The 22,224-nt window shown below is 39.6% G+C and overlaps 1 protein-coding gene and 1 long non-coding RNA gene across 3 annotated transcripts in view; one reads left to right on the top strand and one right to left on the bottom strand.

Moving 5' to 3' along the window:
* The window catches only part of LOC141800266 (uncharacterized), a 39,354-nt gene extending 21,979 nt beyond the window's left edge, over positions 1 to 17,375 (top strand). Inside the window, exon 4 of one of the 2 annotated variants that reach the window (XR_012599317.1) lies at positions 17,327 to 17,375. This is a non-coding gene — a long non-coding RNA (uncharacterized LOC141800266). Of the gene's footprint in view, positions 1 to 8,894; positions 8,958 to 17,326 lie in introns of those variants that run through there. The other variant, XR_012599318.1, reaches the window with a different exon arrangement.
* Positions 1 to 22,224, bottom strand: part of pear1 (platelet endothelial aggregation receptor 1) — a 79,771-nt gene that overhangs the window by 50,658 nt on the left and 6,889 nt on the right. The window lies entirely within an intron of this gene.

The raw sequence follows: 22,224 nt of genomic DNA, 5'->3' as shown, positions 1-22,224 counted from the left end.
GTCTCCTCCGGGGATTCTTCTTTAAATAAAATCAAGAATCTTGGCAGGTTGCTTAAATGAAGGCAGGTGTTTCTGATATCCATTTGCTCTGCTCTGTCACTGCAGTAGGGCTGAATGATTTTTGAAAATAATCTAACTAATTCTTTTGGTCAAATATTGCGATTGTGGTTTATCGTACGATTTTTTGGGGGAGATGTTTATCTTCTACATTATTCATTTAACACAAGCAATAAACTCGATTATATAAAATGATTGGGGAATTTTCTCTGCCTTGAGGAACCGTTTAATTTTAAAAGATCAGAGAATGGTATACTTTTGATGTGACACATAGAGCTGATGCTAAATTTAGTGATTTTTCAGGCCCCTCTAGCGCCTGTTTTTCCCCCCCAAAAAATGACCAGCGACAAATCTTGCTTCTTTTCTTTAGTTTGGAGACTGACGTGATATATATTAGCAGGGGTTTTAGAGAGCTGTGTCAGACCAAATCGACTTAAAAAGTCACTAAAGTTGTAGCAGTGTTCTATGCGTCTCATTGTGCAGGCAGGTAGAGTATGTCACGGCTTGTATGGACAGTGTGACCGCTCAGGAGACTGCATATGAATGAATAATGGGGGATCAATATTTTAACACCAAAAAGAAAAAATTAAATCAAACAAAATTCATTTGGAGTTCTTAACACATTAACAGTGTGATATTAAACGCTTTCTGTCCCTCCTACGATGTTCTTCCTCTCTCCTTCAATGTCCACGACCATTATATGCAAATGACTTGTTATGCAAATTAAGTGATTATGTCATTTAGCCACTTATTAAACCTGTAAAAACAACGCTATAGAGTGAAGAAGATGAAAACAAAAACATAACAGAGCTAACTGAGAAGTTGTTAAGTTTAGCTCATAGGTCAGTGAAGGATGGAATATCAAGTAGCGCTGAAGCCTATTGGCTCCCAAACTGCAGGGGTCATCATTTCAGTCTGAACACTGCAAAGACTCAAATCAAGAATATTTTAATTCTTTAATTCTAAAACTTGTTTGAAACAAATTTTTATCTGAAAAATAAAACTAAACAAAAATGTGCTTTATCCAATTACTAGATTAATCGATGGAATTTTTAGAAGAATACTCGAATACTAAACTATTCGATAGCTGCAGCCCTCGTATGACCAACACAACAAAGGATCCTGTCAACATATAAACAAGTCTTTCCTGTAGGCCAGGCTTACATATTATGATGAAATGAGATGAGTTAAAGCATGACTTGATACAAATAACTTATCTTTGTTTAAATACTACAATCTCAGCAGAATATTGACTGATTGATTTAACTTCAAGCCTTGTGGACCTGTTATAATATCACCATTAATTTCCTTTAATAGAATCAGAGACAAGAGCAACGCACTGCAGAAAAACAGGCCTGGAATGAACAACAATCTGAAAAATAAGTATGAATCCTCTCTTCTTTGAATTTCAAACTGAATAAAGAGCAGAAATGTAAACAAGACCAAATTTCTGGCTCAAACACTAAAATGTGTCAATATGTGGAATGCACTTTTTTATAAAATGAAAAAGAAACAGTGTGATCATGCATATCAAATGTATAAAATCTTACTGATCTCTCATGAGTAACACAACACAAATTAAAGGGCAGAAATGTAAATAAAAACAAAGTCTTGTCTCAACCACTGAAACATGTAAATATGTGGACTGCACTTTTTTATGCACTTTAAAACTTGTTTTTTTTTCTAATTGCAGCCTCTGTGATTTGAAATTTGCATTCTGTTACATTGTTCAGTTTAGTTTAGACAACTTTATTTATCCCAATGGGCAATTCTGATTTTGCAGTCCACCTAGGCTAGACATATAACTACAAACAGCAAAAAGAGACAACAATGAACAGCATATAAATAAAATAAAAGTCAGTACATGACAGAGAGCACATCGATACACATCAGCCTTCAACAGATCCTTCCCGTAGCCAGGGTCAAGCAGATTACATTAAAGATCTACAATTAGTGGCAGGTCAAAGAGAACATGGAGATACCCAACAGTGCATTGAAGATCCCATACAGTTATAACAAAGAAAAAAAAAAAATATCAACATGTCAGTCTAACAGGCTGCTATCAAGGTTAAACAGCCTGATGGCACAAGGAATGAAAGCCTTCGCGCACCTTGCACATTGTGATGTCAGTTTAAATTCGTTTAATTGTTCAGCCCTAAACCTGCAGTGCAGATAAAAATGTAAATCAGACAGTATTTAGAATACATCTTCCAGTATTTGTGCTCATGCATAAGTGATTATAGTTTAATGAAGTAATGTGTCCCTGCAGGAGAAGGTGGTGGGCAGCCATCAGCATAAAGCTGAAGTACAGAGAGATTCAACCAACTGTGGGTTTCCACTGGGAGGGTAACTCCATTATAACGCCATTACAACAATAAAAGAGTAGCAGTGAAGAGTCATTGCTCGTATCAGACTTTCACACACAACTTCTCTGCCCACCCAGAGTGAAGTCTCTGCAAAGTCACGTCTCTTCACGTCAAGCTTCTAGATACAAAAACCAAGCTGCAGCTCGCTGAGCTCCCTTAAAGGGGCCTCGACATGAGGAGTAATTGAGAAAACAGTGCACTCTGCAAAATGTAAGCATTAAAATATTGGCTCAGCCTCCAAAAGCAGACAAAGAAAGAAAGACCAAAGGATAAAATCAACTGAGATGTTTCCTGGCATCACCGTCACGCTGCACATGATTAAAGCGTTGCTGCGCGCCATATCACTTTAAAGTTGGCCACTAAAGCTGCGGTGTGTGTTGCAGCATTAAGGGGTTTTAAATAATCGCGCTTTGATTGGATTCAACCTGAGTATTAAAAAGAAAAATCCACAAGAAGCCAGTCACATCACAAATTTACAGTTCAGTTCTTAGAATAACAAATCTATAAAACTGCTCGAGGGCAAAAACAGACACAAAGTGGAATAAATTAGCTCCAATCCTCCATGTGACACATCAACCACAGTCCCCTCTCCCCCATCCCACCCTCACATTAAACCAGAGTTACTGTAAACTGAGTATAAAACCCATAATCCTTTGCATCTGTGGAGGACGGGTTCGGCTGCTAGACCGCAGTTAGGTTGGCACACACTCCACAGTTGCTGCTGCGCCTCATGTTGGGTGGGTGGGTGGTGGCAGAGACCCTTTACAACCCACAGAAGAGAGAAACAATGACACGCCACACCCTGAACACACAGTAAACTCGAAAAACACACACGCTCACACACTTCATGGTGTTCAGAAATCAATTTTTAGCACATTATCGAGCATGTCCAGAGAAAATCTCCCGCCAACACCAACACGTTCTGCTCTGTTTACAGTAAAGACATCATATACGGTAAAAGGTGTTATTCCCTGCCTTAAAAGAGCAGAACCCCCACTCTGGAAAAAGCTTCTGAGTGGAAAACTCTTGGCAGCTCAAGTGTAGTTGACAGTTCCCGGGGGAGTAGCGTGACAAAAGTATGATCTAGCGAGGGAGAAGAGGAGGAGGAGGCACAGCACAGAAGTTGGAAGCCAGTGTTTCGCTGAGTGAGCTCTGTGCTGTTTGTTATCTGCAAGATTAATGCAAGAAAAGGGATACTCATGAACTCCTGACCTTCTGATTTTGAAGGAAACTGCAGAAAATTGCACTTTGCAATGTCTCTTTCTTCCGTACCCTCCTGAATAGACTTATCAGACTCCTTTCCTGCAGCTGTATCATAAAGTTATGAGAGGTGGTCTCCACGGTTTATCCAAAAATAACTTGGGAATAAATAATTTGGATTCTCGTCAACCAACTTCCCTAGGCCTTAAACACATCGGCAGATGCCCGGTGCAGCCTGCCAATCCATCCCTGGGTTGGAGTCGTTTGAAAGCTCTTTTAATTAGAGGAGCTGCAATGGAAAAACTAATGAAATCACCTCAAGTCAACTCTCAGTCATCTCTATGACTGCTTCAGGCTTTTATTTTGGAAATTTCTGGCATTGTGGTCTGGGATACTTCCCCCTTTTTCATCCCCACAAATTTTAACATCCATTAAAATTTAGGTTTTGTTTCAACCGTTATACAGATTCATCCAATCAGGAAGCAGATCTGAAATGAGTGATGGCACCAAAATAATCCAAGAAACTTTATAAGAGGAAACTTTAGAAAGTCACCAAGCTAAACTTAATCCATCATATAGTCAAGCTTTAGTCTAACAGAGAACATTACAGCTCCAAGTACGCCACAGCCAACACGCACAGGGGCTATCCATCCATCCATCCATCCATCCAGCTCCTGCAGACAGCCTGGCAGAGAAAATCTAAATAATAACGGTCTCACTGCCAGTGTTTAATCCCACAGTGCTTACTTTGGTGTTTCTTCATGTGCAGAGGAAGATGCAAAGATTGTCTTATTTGTGTGTGTGGTCAGAGTCTCTGCTGATGTTTATCCTCTGCACCTTCTCATGAAGTTTACCGTGATGTTTGGGTTTGAAAAAATCGTCTACTGTGAAATCAGAAAGAGAAAAGGTTGAACAGGGCTGAGATACTTATGTCTTTATTTTTATGAGAGAACTTTTTTTGAAAACTTCTCCAAAAAGTAGCCCTACAGTCAGGACAGTCACAAACCTCTTCAGCTTTTAGCTACGTGTGATGAGAATTATAAAGAGGACTCCTGTGTTTCAGTCTCCTGTCACTGTACAAAGGTGAAGCCAAAACAAACTTCTTTAACAGGTGTAAAAGTATCGAAGTTTGGTTTGGCAGCTATTTCAAATTTAGTCTTAGTTTAAGTCTTTTGAAAAACACAGATTTATTGAAAAGGTTTATTTTGAAAAATGTAAAAGAAAATAACAAGCAAGAAAAAAACTTGTCAAAAAGAAGTTGGGACATATAAACTTTGCAGTTTTGCAAACAATGTAAGATCTCCATTGTTAATTGACAAGTAAAAAAGCTTAAATTCAATATAACTGCATGTTTTGGATGTATTTTAGTCTTTTTTTTTTACTTTTACAGTTTTTAGTGAAGTTTCAGTCATAATATGTTTACGCTTTACTTGGAGTCAACACATTTTTTTTTTAAATCCATTCCTGTGGCAGTTGAGGGATTGGTACTATGGCTTTACCAAGTGTTTAAATCTGCAATACTTCTCTCTTTTATCACTTTTTCTTGTGCTATATGTTAGTGGCCAATGATGGGTGAAGTTGTTGAGTAAATGACAAAAAACTGTCTTTCTGTAGATACTATGGCTCTATTTTCAATACTTGACTTCATATAAAAGTGATATGGAGGCAATACAAGGACTGTGTTGCACTTTTACAACAATCTTTAAATGCACCTACACTGACAGGCGGAGGTTGGACTGATTGTGTCTCACAGATTGCTAAACTGGGATAAACCAAGCTGAAATCATGAAGCTATTAATGCTAACGGCAACAAATGGCGAACGTTACATATTTTCATGAAAGTCTCACCACAAATATTTTCAGCTCATCGTGAACGAAACAAACATTGATCAGATTTTTTGTAATCACTGAATTATTTTAGCTCATCTTTGTCATGGGAAACGCTTTCTGACAAACCTTTATCAACTGTGGGGCTACACGGTGGTGCAATGGTTAGTGCTGCAACCTCACAGCAAGAAGGTCACTGGTTCGATTCTCAGCTTGGCCAGAGTTTGCATGGTCTCCCTGTGTATGTGTGAGTTCTCTCTGGGTACTCCGGCTTCCTCTCTAGCCACATATACATGGACCCAAATATTCTGCTTGCATTCGGTTTATTTGCTCAAATGGAAAGAATTTAACCTTTGTATACACCTCATTCTGAAAGAAAAGTGCCAATCCAGTGGACATTTAATCAGTTTCACAGGGGTGGAATATTCCTTTCCCCAAACCGATTGAGGTATCATGTATCCACTCAGACGGAAAGTTGTCAAGGGAAGTTCTTTCAGTGCAGATATGACGTAAGACACATCTAGAGACGTTTCTCAATTCTAAAAATGGCGGCGAGCCGTCAGCACTGGACTGCTGCGGAAAGTTTGTTTTTGATCCAAACTTTGAAAGAAATGAACATAATTTCAAGACTGGACGTACGAAAAACTTGCAATGCGGAGTATTGCAACACCATGATAAACAAACTGTCGTCCTCCAGCTTTGATAAATCTTGTGATGTTTACGTTTTTCTGCGCATGCCACATTGACTATTCTGTTTGATTACAGCTGCGCATGAAGACCTGAGATTGGAATATTCCTTTCCATGTATACTATTGTTTTCGGAAAAGTCATTCAGAAAAAATTCCATTCGAAAAGACGAAAAATTCCTGTCCTCATGTAACCGTAGCTACTGAAAATAAATCTCTAAAAAAATACTGTAGGTGTGAGTGTGTCCGTGAAGGTTGTCCGTCTTTGTGTCAGCCCTTTGATTGAATGAAAAAATAAACTATGTATGTGTAGTAGAGATTAGCTGGTGGGGCTGCAGTGTTGAAGTCCTGATCACTTCACTGACCAAAACTGTAACAACAAAGATCCTTTTAGGAGGCGCTGGTCTGTCTCAGCTGGTGGAGCAGGCGCTGCAGTGTTTAATATTGTCAACAATCTTTCTAATTTTAACAGATTACAGCTAAGCTTCACACCGCAGAACACATTTGGGCAGAGCTCCAAGTGTTTTGGCTTCACTTTTGTGGAGCTGTCATGTCGTCCATCTTTTAAAGAGTCTGTGGGGCTAACACAGCGAGAGGATGAAGACTTTGAGCCTCCACTAATGCTGAAGACAGGGACTAAGCTCTGATAGCCTTATAGGGCCGCAAACACTTCAAGGGCCTGGAGTTCTGGTCTGTTAGAGTCTGTTTATTTTAAAAAGAGCAACAGCCACCAGAGAAACTGCTCGGCTTGACCAACCAATGGTGTGCCTTTGTCAGTCACTCTGTCACCACTCTGCTGTGGTTCATCCAAAACCAACAGAGCAAAGAGCTTAAAGCAGGAGATGAAATATCCCTCTTAACGACTTCAAGTAGTCCAGGAGCATGAAGAGTAAAAACCACACCTTTTTCCTGTGGTGGTAAAAACTAGTAGATAGGCTAAAGTGTGTGTGTTTGTGTTGGAGAGTGTCTTTAAGAGTGAGGTCAGAAGGTGAGGTCATGTCCCCATGGGTCCCCATGCACAGTGATGGAGAACAGAGTCTGTGGATATCAGTGGTAGCAGCGATATGGTCGCCATGGTTTCAGACAACACGGACATAAACATGAGTTCAACACAGAGCAGAGGTCAGACTCCAACCTGCTAACAGAAGCTGGAGAGGCTTCAGAAGACTCGAAACAGCGACTCTAGTTTCTTTCTTTGGGATATTAAACCAAAAGTCATCTGCACAAATAAAAGCCAAAAATGGGAAACAAGGAGCATTGTACTTTGAATTTCAGTTGGATGTTTTAAAAGACATTTAAAACTTTTGATAAGCTTTCTCCAAATATAAAACTGCAGCTCTAAAATAATGTGATGTGCAGGATTGTCATAAAATTGAGAGAAACAAATCGCCTTTTTATCTTTCAGTCATGCTTCACTAGATGTTTCATGTTCTCACTTGTTACTGATTCACTGATTAGACCTAAAACGAATTAACAACGTACATGTTAACGCTCCAGCATGTGTGCCTTCGAGCCTATAAATCCAGCAAAGAGCGGTGTTACCAGTTGCACATCGAGTTTAAATCTGCAGTGAATTTGAAACCAGATAAGACAGATTAATTTTTTTTTTTTCTTCATAAAAAGTTCGGGAAGTTATACTTGTATTTTCAAAGTTTTCCAGAGCGCTGTTTACTTCCACTGATGTGTTGATAGAAATCCAGAATAAAGCGTAAACAACACAAACATTACGATCCAGGCCGCGGTTGTTCATATCACTAACCCTGACCCTTGAATACACATCAGTATATTATTTTAGATCCACATTTTTGAGGGATACAGCCATGACATTTTAGAAAAAATATAATAAATAGTAAATAGTATTTAGAAAATAGTAAAAAAAAAAATGTACAAAAGCTAAATTTTTAATGATTTATTGCACTTTTTAGCAATTCATTTAGCCTGGAAACAAGTCTAAAAATTTTATTTAAGTTTGGGATACAGAGGTTGTGTTGATGTATAGCAAAAGTTTTGCACGAAACTACGGATGGGTACCGAATTAGGTACTTCTATTGGTACAGACCGAATTCTGTCAAAAGTACCAGGCACCGATTCAAGTAAAACCAAAAGGTACCATTTTTAAGTGGCTAAATGCATCCTTGTGACTGTGAAGGAGTGGAAGAGAAGACGATTTTCCAGGCTGGACATGAACACAGCATTGCAAAGTTATATACTGAAGAATAAATTTGTTGAACTAATTTTTTTTTATATTTAATTATTAAACAAATTTATATTTTTTACCACATAAACACAAAAAAAGTACCGAAAATTGGTACCCTTGGGTACCAGTACTGATTGCCAGGTACCGGGTGTCGGTACTGTAAAGTTTCAAATGTGAAAGGTACCCATCCCTACACAAAACACAACACTACAGCATGTAAAAATGTAAAGATGGTAGATCATAAAGGAGCTTCTGCTTGCAGATTGTGTCTCATTACTGTCTCTTTAAGCTCACTTTATTCCAGCTGACCACATTTCCAGAAGCCTCCTCTGGTGTTGCCATGCCACCAGGTCATAATAACAATGATAGATTAACTATTCAGTGTTTTCCGTCAAAGTTCTTTACAGAAATTAAGTGTAAAATACAAGACAAAACACAGACAGGACATCAAAGGATTTACCGACAAACCTTAGGGATCATGTCTGAGTTATTATGAGTTATTCTGTGTTTCTGTATCTTAAATGATACAGGATAAAATATGGATGTATGTTTTGGCTGCAGGACTGAGGACTCTAACCCAGAAGTTTGGAGAGGAAACAACAAGAAAATCCTAGCAGGGAAGAACAGAACAAGACGGCTCTGTTTGGAAAATGATGCTTTTCAGACATTTACCAATCAGTTTCTTAATAAAATAAGAAGGTCTGGGGTCCCTCTGGGTGCAACCTTTTTGAGAGAAGCCCTTCAGTGGTGATGTACGGATCAATACTGAAATATCCTTACTTCTGATGCCAGCTCTCTGTGCTCTGAAATTGATTCTCAAACCAAAATATTGATATTTTTGATACTTCAGTCATTTGAGGTAATGTAAATCATTAACAGGAACAGAGTGAAAAGTAACCAAGTGTTGAGAACGGAAATAAATAATACGTCAATCGGTGGATGTAGGTATTGAAAAACTTGTGCAATTATTCTGGCAATTATTTGTTTAATCAAATGTTGTACTTGCAATTTCAATTTACCAGACACATTACATATACCTACACAAAACATCATAATTGGATCAGTTTTGCCAATACAAGTAGTGGTGGGAGAAAAAATTGTTGTATCATGGTATAAGATTTTTTGTTTGCCGATTTTTTTGTTAAAAAATCTTTTGTTTTTCTTTTCATTTTTTGGTCTTTGTTTATAAGCTGGGTCGGAAAAAAGTTGAGATGCCAGATCTTCTGAGCCCCCTGGCATGTGATGTACATTTTTTGGGGAAAATATGGCTCCTGATATAGTCTGTAGACATCATCATCATCATTCAACTCTTTCACTTGGTCTGGTGATAAAGAAAGGAACTAAAAATTGAAAAAAAATATCAGAGAATCCAAATTTAAATCGAATTAGCACCCCAAAAAATCGTAAAAGAATCGAATCAGGAGAAAAGCTTATCATCCCAGCCCTAGATACTAGCCTTATTTGCAACTTTGCCCATGTTGCATGTTTACAACCAGTGTTTTAACCTTGATTTAAATACTAATAGGTGTAAAACCACCTTTGTATGTGGCAGTTGCAGACAACAAGAGAAACTTTCCCTCAGAAGAGCCAGGTTTCAGTCAAAACTAGGTCATATTTTATTCCACGCCATGATTTGTTCCTGTTACCGTGTCCTGACAAAATATGAGGCCACTTTTAGAAGACCACGTGTTAAAAGGCAGAAAAAAGATGCCAAAGGGTACCATGAAACAGATCCAATCATGTGTTATAAAGGAGACGGATATTTAAAAGGACACTGAAGGGGATCTTAACACAGCTGCTCAACAGATGCCATGTTGTGGGTCTGTTTGAGACCACAAAGCATCAGTATTTGAGTGTTGGTCATTTGAAAGGTCATGTTTTCTGACTCCTTGTTTGTTTCTTTTTTATTCAGAGTTAGAAGAAATTATTGATGGATTAATTGTGTTTTTTATTTTGACCAAATACGCACTCACAATAAATCTGTTTGAATCCTTGAACCTACATAAAAGAAATGTTGCATTTAGTTTTTATCCAGACCATCACAGAACCTTCCCACAAAACAGACAAATTTGTTTTCTGCTGATATAAATGAAGTTTACACATTTAGATCCTTTGAGATTTTGCATTACTCTTCTAACCGCACTGGATCAACACAGAGGATGAATCAAAACCACAGTTTTATCTGAAATCTTTGGGGACCCTGATGAAAAAACAAATAAACACTCCTTGTTCTCTTTGTTTCCGAAATGTTTTCTTTCTGCAGATGTGTGTGATCTGATGTGGTTTACACTCGAGTTTTCTTTTGTGTCGTCAGCTCACGGCCTGCTGCCAGCTGGAGGCCGATCGCGGCTCTCCCTATTGCATTACTCTGACACGCTCAAGGCTCGTGCGCTCTGTGCACAGACCCACAGTGCAAACTACTGCCCGGCCCTCCTCGCAGCAGACCAAAACCACAGGCAGGATGGCTGTGGTTTGGATGGTCAGAGAGAGCAGAGGGGTCCAAAAAAACAACTTTAAACATTAAGACACTGTGACAAACACACCTAGAGAGCAGAATAAACACAAACACCGACTCAGACACCTTGGATTAAAATCATGTCTGCTACTCAAAAAGTAAGCCTTTATTAAAAGTTTGGGGAGTGAAATGGTGGAAAACCCAAAATGGAGGCTCTGGCTGAGGTTTTGGAGCAACATGACCATACAGCGCTGTAATTATATGTGCTGTAATGCTCTGTTGATCATGCTGGTGAAGAGACACATAGAGCTCCTTATAAAACACGCAGCCCGTCCACAAACCGTGACCAGAAAACATAGCTTTGCATTGTAAACTTTCACAGTAAGAACACGGGTGAAAAACCTCTCCGTCCACAACATAAGACAGCCGCGGCTGGTAAGAAAACAAAACGTACAGCGTATAGAGCCTCCATGATAAAATCATGCTTATGCAGAAAACCACGTCTCAATCCTCTACCACTAAAACATCTGAATCTGCTGAGCAGCTTTACAGGATTTACCACTCAGCAGTGTTAAATACTTGATTCTGATTGGTCAAAGCTCCATTACAACACTGAAAGGCAAGATACAACCTGATCATACTTCTTCCTGTTGACACTGTGGTAAAAATGTTAGTTTCGTCTGAGGCTGTGTATATATTTCTAAACCCATTGGCAATTTTTTTTTTGCTATTTGCAAGTAATTCAGGTGTCACATTGTCTTTTAATATCTAAGAATAAAACATTTCCTGGACTTTTCAGGTGTACGAGGCCCATATTAAATTGAATAAGGCCATTTGTATTAATAAAAAAAACAAAAAAACATAAACATGTGCTTTGATTTATTACTCCCCCACCATCTTGAAAAAATGCAGCAATTTGTGCAACAGCAGCAGATCTGGTGACTGCAACTCTAAGTTATGGATCCCTGTAACTTAAACCAGAAGGAGTGGTGATAACAGCAACACTGTTAGGAATAATAATATGAGGCTCACATTTGTTTAAAGCTGCTGTTAACTTTGTCTAAAATGATCTTCAATTAAAACATAAAGGTAATGAAGTGAATTATAACAGAAAGAAGGGGACATGTTTTATCATATATCATGTAAGTCATTATGAGCTGTAAAACCCTCATAAAATTTATGCTTTATTTTGAATTGTCCCTTTACTTAGTCTCTATAGTATGTTATACTATATATATAATTAGTGGTTATGTGAATTGGAGTCCTTCAGTTTTGGGCAACGGTTTAGCTCACCCTTCAAGAATGTAATTTTCAGAAATGATCACTTTATACATCAACCATCACAACCACTGACATGACTGATTAAATTATTTTTTACGTGGTAGTTTAACTAAATATGGGTACCGAATGAGGTACTTTTAAAAGTACTGACCAAATTCTGTCAAAAGTACCAGGTACCGATTCACGTAAAATCACAAGGTACCATGTTTAGATACCTAAATGCACGTGTATGTGTATGTGTAGGTGTAGGTATGTGTATGTAGATATGCATATATATGTATATGTGTATTTATATACATCTATTTATTGACATACATTTTTTCTTCCTTTTTTGTTTTTATTGTTTTGTTTTCACTGTTTTGTTATTTTTCTTGTTTTTCTTGTTTTTGATTGTTGGCGCTGTTTTCATTACTATTATCATTTAAGACAATTCAATTTGATAATTGTTGAGCTTTGACTCTGATTGAAAAAAAAAGTTATAAAAAGTAAAAACTAAATTCATCTTTGTGAATGTAAGAGAGTAGAAGAGTAGGCATTTTCTCATGCTGGACATGAACACAGCATTGCAAGGTTATAGACTGAAGAATAAATATGTTAAATTGAAAAATGTTTTATTAAACAAATTAATATTTTTTACCACATAAACACAAAAAAGTACCAAAAATTGGTACCATTGAGTACCGGTACCAATTGCCTGGTATCGTTGAGTACCTGTACCGCATCGTTTCAAATGTGAAAGGAACCCATCCCTAAGTTTAACTAACCAAGCAAACTGAAACTTCCTGTACAAAATAAAACCCTAAAAGACAGGAAAAAAAAAAATTTCAGCAGTTTGTGTGTTTACCACAAATTTATACTGTGAGCTCATCGTGTCACATCTAATTTAGTTCAAAATAACAACTAAAACTGAAGACATTTGTTAACGCATTGGACATACATGATAAACAGATAATCGTACTTTGGGGAACAAGAAATAAAGCTATGAAGCGATTGTGGAGAAAATGTGTGAAACACCTGCTCAGTAACTGGTTTCAGAGGAAAGTCCTGTTGATGGGTTGATCCAGCACAAAGCGACATTTTGATTCTCATGTGCTCCTTCAAACTTGCTGTATCAAAGGAAACCAGCACCTTCCATGAAGATAAAATATCGTAAATTATAATGATGAGAAACTCAAAGATCCTCAGTGTGTGTACAAAAGTTATGGAAACTTTTCTGACTCATCTTTTTAAATGCTGAACCTAAAAGTGACGCATCAACCAAACAACAGACATCCCCATCCTTCCTTTGCACAGCCAGCGCGGTTAAAACTTAAAGCCAAGTCTTAATGCAAACTTCATGTACCCTTCAATGAAACACTTTGCTGATTCATGCTGGAACTATGTGAAAATCTCTCTACCATGATGAGTGTACAGTCAGGATATTCATAATGACTGAAACAGTTGATAGATCACGTGAAGCGACCTCAGCTTCATGGTTTCAGCATGAATCCTGTTGTTGATTCAGACACTCTTCCTTCTTATCTCTTCCTGAGATTTATTATCAGACCACTTCTAAACTGTTGGTCTGGAAACCCTTACATAGTCTCTCCATGAGTGTATTTCTGAGTCTTTAATTTGCAATGTCATAGTTTGAATTGGTTTATGGTGCCGTTTTATTTCCTGTTGTAAACATTTGTATGAAAAATAGCAAAAACTTCCTTCTCAAAAAGTGATGGATGCATGTTTGTCAAAAGCTGTACTTTGTCTCTGTTTACAAATTCAACTAATGACCCTGCTGGAGTTTTAATCCTGATTCTTTGCACTCATCATAGTCTCCTCCTTCTTCTCATTTTCCCACCATGGCGAGCTAATTTCTTTTATCATGACATCAATCTCTTAGCTTAATATCTCTGCAAAAACAAATCACTTTCTGTCCTCTTTCAGGGTCAGAAAGTTGTGGGAAACACGGCATTAAAAAGGAGCTTTATAAAGATCCTAAGTCGCTGTGTCCTGATCTGATCTTCCCATGATTCAACTATGTAAAGGACAACACTTGTCATATTTATTAGCTGAGTTCCTGAAACATACACAGAACAGGCCATGAGGTCAAGAGCTTTGGAAATCTTCAGAGGAGCTGAGAAAACAGACACAACCACGGAAACTATTAAAACAAATACAAGCTGTTTGTTTTCACTGAACATAAATTGTCCCTGGTCCCTAATTGTTTTTGTACATCATGTCCCTCAGTCCTGGTTTGATTCATCCTTCAATCCTCTTTATTGTAGACATTTATAGACATGAAACATAACTGTGTCTTGAATGTATTTGTGCAATAGCATAACATAACATAGGATAAAACTGATTCTGTCGACTAAATGATTTATAAAATATGACACAATTGTAAAAACCTATCTGATATCTTTTTTTTCTGTTGGACTCTTGTTGTTCTGAAAACATAGCCATGTTTTTTCTTCCCTCTCCGTCTTCATTTTCTTGTTTTTCAGTCTCAGCCGGTGGATTCAACTTGAGTTGCTTTGGTTTTGGTCTTGAATTGATTTTGAAAGCGGTTCTGAAGTTAACACAGCCTGCGTTTTATGTTTGTGCCGTAGCCAGCAAGGCTTTATTTCAACTGGCTGAGGAGCTTTGTATCACATTTCCTCAGGATAACTCTGTTAGTGTGGTTTGTTTTCCTTCTTGTCAACAAAGACCATAAAAGACCAAAACCAACAGTGAATAAATTTGACTAATAACTCTTCCTTTTAGTTCATAAAGCCTGGCAGATCGGATTTCTCTGTTCTGCAGAGCTCTGTTGTTGTTTGTAACTATTGAAAATACACAGAACTGAGTGTCCAGCCAGTGTCGTAGTGCCTGGGTCCAGAAGTGAAATTCAAGTCTCAGTCAATTCCTGATTTTCAGATCTCTCAACCTAACTAGGACTTTTACTGAGAAGATGAAGCACAACACGCTCTTTTGATGGCCAGCAGAGGGCAACACCACTGGTTTTCTTTAATTATTTTCATAAAACAATAAGGACAGAGGCTCAGTCCTCATTTTCATTTCTTCTTCCGTAGAAATCGATGTTCATCCTGCAGATTTTGCTCCTAAAGAGGCAAGAACTGAGAATAATAAAAATGTAAGCTTCAGAAAGTGTCTGATTGACAACTTACTACCGCAGTAACCTTTTCACCAGGATACAGATATACCCCAGTGTAAACATGCTGTCATCTCTTCTGCAATCCTAAAAAAAATCTTGTAAACTGCCAAAACTTTTGATCCCAGAGCTCCACGAAGGCTGTCAACAAAACAGCAGGTCTTGAAACTGAATATGCTTTTATAAATCTTGTCAACTCCTCCATCCTCATCATTGCGTTTTAAATGAAGCTCTCTAAGTTGTTGCACATGCTATCTTCTTTTCTAAAAGAAAGAGGCCTGATGAGTACTTTATGCTTACAAACTGTAGAAAACATGGACACGGTCTCAGTAATGTCAACTTCTGGTTTGGAGTCCTGAAGCCCAAAGATGGTCACCATGTTGAAAATGCTAACCTAACTTTCAGTTAAAGGCAAAGAAGAACTGAGGTAGGCCTTAACCTCCTCGCTAAAAGCCTAAGTATGCTCACCTCTTGGTTAAGGCCCCATTTACATGACAACGTTTCATCCGGAAACGCTAAAATGCAGTGAAAAAAATCTGCGTTTACACAGAAAACGCTGTAGTAAGCATGCCAGGCCCGAAGTTGGCGCTATCACTGTCTTGCCCAGAAGCCGCTTTTAGTAGATCTGCACCGAAGTAGAGTTGAGCCAATCAGCAAAACTGTTGTTGCGTAGCATGATGTCAGCGTTTCCACTGAAAACTCCGGCTTATTGTTGCAATGGTGTCGGCAGCGTTTCAGAAAAATTCTGCTCTGGAGGCTGTTTTCAAAAGTTTGCGGTTCAAGTAGGCTAAACGCCATTTCCATGTAAACCCAAGGCTGAAACACAATAATACTTTAGCATTTCACCCTAAAACCATCTGGTAAACAGCTCGTAAGTCAAGACCCAACCCATACACAGTGTGTACAGGTAAAGGGCTGAGCTACTCAGACTAAAATCTTTTTTGAAACAGGCTGTAAATATGTTTATTATTGTGATACACTTTGTGGTTCTGTGGTTTTAGCGGCCAGCCCCAAGTGGACACTTGGGGAACTGCAGGTTTTTGCACTTCTACATGCTTTATTTCTTAAGACTGAAAGATAATGTTTGGTTGTTTTATCTTTTAATGCAAACTTTGATTATTTGAAGACTTGCTGATGCAAAACTCTCACAAACTACTTAGTTACCATATGTAAAAGCAATCAGGATCTATCTCACAGCTTTGGCAGACGTCAGTCAGTCCCTCACAGGCAGGTCAAACACCGCTCAGCACTCCTGTCTGACTTGTCGTTTGTTACGAGGGGAAACAGACGACCAGCCTGCAGCCAGTAAAGAGGGAAATACTGCAGGAGGCCCAACCTGCCAACTCATCACAAATCTCTGCAACGAGCATCGACATAAACACAGATGTGCGCACACAAACCTTGACTGTTCCATGTACCTCAACGCGCAGGCACACTAGCTTCTTTATTTCCATTACAGCCTTTGTTTTGGCCGAGGAGCGTGCAGATTGCTTGCTCTTGTGGTCTTGACCCTCGTGGTAGGGGAGCTGCTGTCCAAACTCTGTTGGAGAGGTGTGAAATCAGACCCCATCTGCTTTGGCAAAACCTGCCACTAACACAGAAGCTGAAAGAGCTCCAGTGTTTTCAACAAAACCAGTGTTAGCATTATTTTGTGTGATTTATTCTGCATTCAAAAAGGTTTTTCCGGTTCAAACATGCTTACCATGTAAAAACAGCTGAAGAAAACTCATGTTTGTTGATGTATGTTGGGTAAAATATGAGCTTCTTGGAGGGTCTTTGGTGATAAACTTTATAACACTAATCCCTCAGAATGTCTGCGGTGTCTGGAGAATATGACAAAAAGCAGAATCCTTCATTGAGATGTAAGGTTTAAGGGACATATTTCATACCATGGATTATGTTCCTATGCAACAGCCTGGATGTATGAAAGAAAGGGCAATTTACAGTAAGAGACTTCAACCACACCACATCTGGTTTCAATTTAGACAACACTTCAAATGTGACTGGATGGCAGCTTTTTTTTTCTGTTTGCAGCTGCCACAAAACAGAGCGATAGGAGTCATTAGAGCTGGAGTGGTAGTCTGTTTCTGTTACTGCTGATGAAGTTTTTCTGTTGTTCGTTTCCAGGATTATCCTCCAGGATCATTTCATCTCTAAAGGAAAAAACAACGTGACACTAGAATGATTTGCAAAAGACCAAGTGCCACAGGTCAAACATGACTGCTCCTTTGATAAGAAAAGTCTTAAGACCGACATAGAAATACTGATTCAAATGTTTCTGCTTCATTCAGGCAGGATTTTGGCCTCACACCTCATGATGGGAGGAGATGGAGGCATGTCGTCCATTTATGAACCAGCTGGAGTGAGAATATGTCGATACCCAAATCTGCCCAAGCATTTGCTATGTTGGCTGGGACGGTTTTCCCTGTCAGATAAAGATGAAAAGACTGGATGGATGGAGGGATAAAGGGATGGAGGGCGGAAAGAGAAGGATAGGCACACAGAAAGAAATGAGAGGATGGATGCTGTACTAGAATGAATATGAATTTTAAGAGTCAGTGATAAATGAGTACAGGATGAAGTGATGGAGTGAAGAAGTTGGCAAGGAAAGGACAAAGTGAATAAGTGGATGAACAGATGGAAGAATGGATAGTGTTAAGGGTGAAAAAAAGTATGGATGAATGCATGACAGAAGAGTATGATGGATAAATAAACTAATTAAAAGTAGTAATAAATGGACAAATAATGGATGGACGGATGAATGGATGGACGGATGGCTGGATGGATGAATGGATTAAAAGAAGTGATGGATGGATAGATAGATGGATGCATGGATGGATGGATGGATTAAATTAATGATGGATGAATCAAGAGATGGATGGAATGATGAATGCGTGGATGTATGCATGGATGGATGAATTGATGGATAGACTGATGAGTGGATGGATGGATGGATAAATAAAAGTAGTAATGGATGGATGGAAAGATAGATGGAAGAATGGATGGGTAAAAAGTTGAAATGGATGGATGGATGGACCGACAGAAGGATGAATGGATGGATGGATGAAAGAAGTAATGGATGAAAGAAGTAATGGATGGATGGATGGATGGATGGATGGATGGATGGATGGATGGATGGATGCATGGATGCATGGATGAATAGATGAATGGATGGATAATTGAAAGCAGTGATGGATGCATGGATAGATGGATGGAGGGATGGATGGATGAACAGATGGACAGATGGATGGATCGACGGATGTTTTAAAGTAGTGATGATGGATGGATGAATGGATGGATGGATGGATGGATGGATGGATGGATGGATGGATTGGTGAATGAATTGATTGATGAAAGTAGTAATGGATGGATGGATGGATGGATGGATGGATGGATGGATGGATGGATGGATGGATGGATGGATTAAAAGTAGTGATGGATGGATGGATGGATGGATGGATGGATGGATGGATTAAAAGTAGTGATGGATGGATGGATGGATGAATGGATGTTCACCTGAAAGGTTTTATGGATAGATGCATGTATTAATTGATTGAAGGATGGATGGACTGATGGAAGTAATCACAGTTGTGGCACCAAACTTGGCACCAAAACACATTAGGAATTGACAGATCCGTCAACAGCTGCACAAAACAACACCTGATTAATGTCAAAGTCATTAAGAAGAGATCATTAAAGCTTTGCTAATGAGGAATATCAGTCCCCAAGTTTAATAAAGCTAACATGTAATGACATCTGTTAGAATGAAAGCCTCATGTCTGTGGTTCAGTTCCCATCTGTTTTATTAAAAGTCACAAAACAAACTTCCTGCATGTGTTTCTGCCCTGACCCTCTAAGCTGATATCTGTCGTAATGCTGGGAACAACAGTTTTAAGAAAGTGTGAGTAATTTTTGTATGTGTTTTCCCCCTGTTACTTGTAAAGGCCATGATAGAAAAGGAGCCCGAGCAGCAGCAGAAGCAGCAGAGTACCACCAACACAGGTAGAGTTCACCGGAGTAGTTATCAGTTATTATCTGGATTGGCTCTCCTCCTCTATCTCTATTTCCAGGAAGTCCAGCCTGGGCCAGTAAATACCTCAAAGTTAAGCCCTGCTGAGTTACAGGCCAAACTCCTGCATCTGGTGTGCTGCCTTTCTGGAGGATGAAGTGGAAACCTGCAACTTATTAAAGTGATCATTTTAGAGCTTTTTTTTTTAACACATAGACCCCAAAAAAGCTCCGTCTCCCTTTCTCTCCAGATGGGCCTCATCCTGCAACATCTGGAAGTTAAAGCCTTATTTTCTTCTCTCAAAAACTTCAGCCACGTGTGCTACCCTGAAGGTGAACCCTCGGAGATGTTCCTTTACTTAGTCTAAGTCTCCCAGCTTTTCCCAGCAGTGTCACCAGACTGAAACCTCCTCAAACCCCACAGGTGGTGCCGTTATTTCACTTTACTGGGCCGCCTCGTGGCTAAAGAGATGAAAGTAGACTCTGCAGTGAGTGGTCTAGCTAATTGAAAACCTTAGCGTGGCTGTCTGCATTGTGCAACATGTTATGAGTCTCTCGGGGCTTTTTGCTACGACACCTGCGTTGCTGTGCAGCACAACAGGAAGACAGGGGCAAAGAGGAGACAAGAGCCAGATACGACCCACCACGCAGGACATCCTGGGCAGCATGGTGGGAGGGCGAACTCTGGAGAGGAAAGCGTCCAGAGCGAGTCGATTTGTTTGGGTGAGATGCTCCAACTCAAGGACACCACGCGAAGGGGAAACTGTTAACACGTCTCTGCTTTAGGAGAAACAAACAGAAGCAGCAGGAAACACTGCATGTCGTCTGTGATTCATGGAGGAATATGCATTTATCATAGCGATGCCTCTTCTTAAACTGCAGCAAATTAGTCTGACACTGAATGGGGAAGTCAGCAATTATCTTTAAACACATCGTAATAGCAGAAGTTATGGATGATTTTTGTGGCGCTAACATGCTTTCCTCATTACTTTGAACTCACCACAACTCCCCCGTTAACTATCATCCACACACAGCTTCTAATTTCATCTTTTTTCATTCTGTTTTCTCAAACTGGGCAAAATAAAAAAACATGTTTTCAACTAAATCAAACCCGGACCCTGCAGTCCCTCAGGCCCCTGCTCCTCTCTCCTCTGTCTTCAATCAGCTCTGCAGAGCTACACAGGAATGAAACTGGGACAAACAATAGGAAGCAGATAGGAAACATCTTGCATGTACATCCAGGTCTGCATCTCTACACTCTCTTCCTCTGACATGTAAACAGGAGTGAGCTGGGAATAAATTCAGGCGCCTAAAAGGAAAACTCCTTCAACGGTGCCATCAGACCAGCACTGGCTCCGCTTTTTTCCGTCAGAATTCCTCTTTTCTGGCTTCTGTGTCCATTTCTACAAAGTACCATTTTTTTCCACACAGAGCCCGTGTTGTTTTGAGTAATGGGGACGCTGAAATAATGATAATCTGTCATCCTGCTTTTCCTGTGCAGGAGTTTGTCTTTCAGAAGTGGCCTGGAAAAATGAAGGAAAAAAGGAAAATAAGTCCTCTCATAAAATGCAAGATGGACGACTCAGAGTCGCAGCTTAACGCAGCTGGTGGAGTGGATCTGGGTCTGTGCGCAAAAAAACACCAAGACTTTGAGCTCAAGTCCAGTTTGTGCCAAGCATGACTCAAAGGACATTTGTTTTTCACATGCAAAAGGCACATTTGGATGGTAAACTCAATTTTTCATCTCACTGCGCTCAGAGTTAAGGGTTATATTTTGCATTTGCAGGACCAACTTTTCCTCATATTAGCAAAAACAAACCACGTCACAGAAATGGAAGCAAAAAAACGAGACACCCTCCGGACTTTCAGGGTTTTATTTCCTCTAATTCTACATCTCAGATTTCACTCTGTTCCAGTCGTCCTGCGTAGACACCACAGTGAGACACAGACACCAATGAAAGCCCCTGAAATCTTAATGAACAATGTCTCCACTGCTGCTCCACCCACCACCCCAAACATCACCCACCAACCACCAGCGTAAGCAACTTCAGGAAGGACCCTCACCACACTACAAGTAGTCTGTGGTCACCTCATCAAGCCACTGCAGGCCCCTCCTCCTCCTCTCCCAGCTCCAAACCCCCCGACCCCAGCTTTTTATGATCGGTTACTTGAGCCGGAGCCCAAAGAAACTGTACATGTTCCCCCTGCCAGAGCAGAGTGAACGACCCAAAACCCCCGAGCTGGAGGACCGCAGCAGAATCTGCTCCAAATTACTTGTGCGGCTGCAGAGCACATGGGGTTGAAAGACTTATATAAGCCTGTGGTAGGAATATTCAAACGCGTCACCTTCTTCTCAATTCCCTCAGCTCTTTGTCTTTTTCAACACCACTATTGTAGCACATGACCTGGACTAATGTTGTCATATACTCACCTACCTCACCTTTATTGGAAAACCTTATGCATAGAAAGATTCAGAGAAATAAGAAAACACAAATGTAAAATTTGGTTTTCCTACTTAGCCTTGAAAGAGCAGAGCCAGCCAGCACCACCCTCATGATAAAATACAGATTTGCTACAAAAGCACCAAAACCAAGAAGACAAAACCAAACAAGCATAACTAAAGAACAAAGCAGATCAATTAATCAACTTCTGCTGCAACTCTGACACTTCATAAAATGAGATTTATTGAGTGTTTGTTCACAGATCAACGCCAAAAAAAACACAGATAGCAGCTCCTCTCTTGTGTCTGGGGTTCTACGGTCACAACTTGAGCTTGTTTGGTGCAAAAATCCACCCAAACTACAGGGGAAGGAAGGGCAGTAAATGGTAGTACTTATGCACTTCCTTTACGGGCACCAGGTGTGTGAGCTATGAGGAGCACCCAGGTATTTTTGACAACTTTTTACAGCTCCGTGCTCCGCGAAGCAGCTGTTTGAGGACCAGCAGCGGCAGAGCAGAAGGAGCGGAGTTTGATTCATCACTGACGTTGAAGTTGCATAAACATGACTCAGCCTCTG

Source organism: Halichoeres trimaculatus, unplaced genomic scaffold, assembly GCF_033239565.1.
Source record: "Halichoeres trimaculatus isolate MK-OKI-2021-1 unplaced genomic scaffold, fHalTri1.1 fHalTri1_scaffold_12, whole genome shotgun sequence".
Classification (NCBI taxonomy): Eukaryota; Metazoa; Chordata; class Actinopteri; order Labriformes; family Labridae; genus Halichoeres; species Halichoeres trimaculatus.
This window is presented reverse-complemented; position numbering and strand designations above follow the sequence as displayed.